The sequence below is a fragment of the Centroberyx gerrardi genome, chromosome 2 (genome assembly GCF_048128805.1).
Source record: "Centroberyx gerrardi isolate f3 chromosome 2, fCenGer3.hap1.cur.20231027, whole genome shotgun sequence".
Taxonomy (NCBI): Eukaryota; Metazoa; Chordata; class Actinopteri; order Beryciformes; family Berycidae; genus Centroberyx; species Centroberyx gerrardi.
In genome coordinates, this window is record NC_135998.1 from 1,463,977 (window position 1) to 1,466,476 (window position 2,500).

Here is a 2,500-nt window from a genome sequence, read left to right on the forward strand (position 1 = left end):
ACACACCTGGGAGCGGGCCCCTATCTCCAGGCGGCTCTCCACTTCACTTTTAACCCAATTTAGAGCCCCTGCTTCGGCCACACACACCTGGGAGCGGGCCCCTATCTCCAGGCGGCTCTCCACTTCACTTTTAACCCAATTTAGAGCACCTGCTTCGGCCACACACACCTGGGAGAAGCCCCCTATCTCCTGGCGGCTCTCCACTTCACTTTTAACCCAATTTAGAGCCCCTGCTTCGGCCACACACACCTGGGAGCGGGCCCCTATCTCCAGGCGGCTCTCCACCTCCCTTTTACCCGATTTAAAGCCCCTGCTTCGGCCACACACACCTGGGAGCGGGCCCCTATCTCCAGGCGGCTCTCCACCTCCCTTTTACCCGATTTAAAGCCCCTGCTTCGGCCACACACACCTGGGAGAGGCCCCCTATCTCCGGGCGGCTCTCCACTTCACTTTTAACCCAATTTAGAGCCCCTGCTTCGGCCACACACACCTGGGAGCGGGCCCCTATCTCCGGGCGGCTCTCCACTTCACTTTTAACCCAATTTAGAGCACCTGCTTCGGCCACACACACCTGGGAGAGGCCCCCTATCTCCGGGCGGCTCTCCACTTCACTTTTAACCCAATTTAGAGCACCTGCTTCGGCCACACACACCTGGGAGAGGCCCCCTATCTCCTGGCGGCTCTCCACTTCACTTTTAACCCAAGTTAGAGCACCTGCTTCGGCCACACACACCGGGGAGCGGCCCTCTATCTCCAGGCGGCTCTCCACCTCCCTTTTACCCAATTTAGAGCACCTGCTTCGGCCACACACACCTGGGAGCGGGCCCCTATCTCCAGGCGGCTCTCCACTTCACTTTTAACCCAATTTAGAGCCCCTGCTTCGGCCACACACACCTGGGAGCGGGCCCCTATCTCCAGGCGGCTCTCCACTTCACTTTTAACCCAATTTAGAGCCCCTGCGTCGGCCACACACACCTGGGAGCGGGCCCCTATCTCCAGGCGGCTCTCCACTTCACTTTTAACCCAATTTAGAGCACCTGCTTCGGCCACACACACCTGGGAGAGGCCCCCTATCTCCTGGCGGCTCTCCACTTCACTTTTAACCCAATTTAGAGCCCCTGCTTCGGCCACACACACCTGGGAGCGGGCCCCTATCTCCAGGCGGCTCTCCACCTCCCTTTTACCCGATTTAAAGCCCCTGCTTCGGCCACACACACCTGGGAGCGGGCCCCTATCTCCAGGCGGCTCTCCACCTCCCTTTTACCCGATTTAAAGCCCCTGCTTCGGCCACACACACCTGGGAGAGGCCCCCTATCTCCGGGCGGCTCTCCACTTCACTTTTAACCCAATTTAGAGCACCTGCTTCGGCCACACACACCTGGGAGAGGCCCCCTATCTCCTGGCGGCTCTCCACTTCACTTTTAACCCAAGTTAGAGCACCTGCTTCGGCCACACACACCGGGGAGCGGCCCTCTATCTCCTGGCGGCTCTCCACCTCCCTTTTACCCAATTTAGAGCACCTGCTTCGGCCACACACACCTGGGAGCGGGCCCCTATCTCCAGGCGGCTCTCCACTTCACTTTTAACCCAATTTAGAGCCCCTGCTTCGGCCACACACACCTGGGAGCGGGCCCCTATCTCCAGGCGGCTCTCCACTTCACTTTTAACCCAATTTAGAGCACCTGCTTCGGCCACACACACCTGGGAGAGGCCCCCTATCTCCTGGCGGCTCTCCACTTCACTTTTAACCCAATTTAGAGCCCCTGCTTCGGCCACACACACCTGGGAGCGGGCCCCTATCTCCAGGCGGCTCTCCACCTCCCTTTTACCCGATTTAAAGCCCCTGCTTCGGCCACACACACCTGGGAGCGGGCCCCTATCTCCAGGCGGCTCTCCACCTCCCTTTTACCCGATGTAAAGCCCCTGCTTCGGCCACACACACCTGGGAGCGGGCCCCTATCTCCAGGCGGCTCTCCACTTCACTTTTAACCCAATTTAGAGCCCCTGCTTCGGCCACACACACCTGGGAGCGGGCCCCTATCTCCAGGCGGCTCTCCACCTCCCTTTTACCCGATTTAAAGCCCCTGCTTCGGCCACACACACCTGGGAGCGGGCCCCTATCTCCAGGCGGCTCTCCACCTCCCTTTTACCCGATTTAAAGCCCCTTCTTCGGCCACACACACCTGCTTTCCGCCCCCTACCTCCAGGCGGCTCTCCACCTCCCTTTTACCCAATTTAGAGCCCCTGCTTCGGCCACACACACCTGCTATCGGCCCCCTACCTCCAGGGGGCCCTCCACCTCACTTTTACCCCAATTTGGAGCCCCTGCCTCGGCCACCCACACACCTGTTAGCTGCCCCCTATCTCCGGCCCCTAACCTCCACCATCCAGGAACCCCAGCACCAGCCGAACCTGCAGACCCACTCTTAAGCACCCCTCCCCGGATACAAGCAGACTACCATCCGCCCAAACTTTCCTGCTCCTGGTATACCAACTCAAA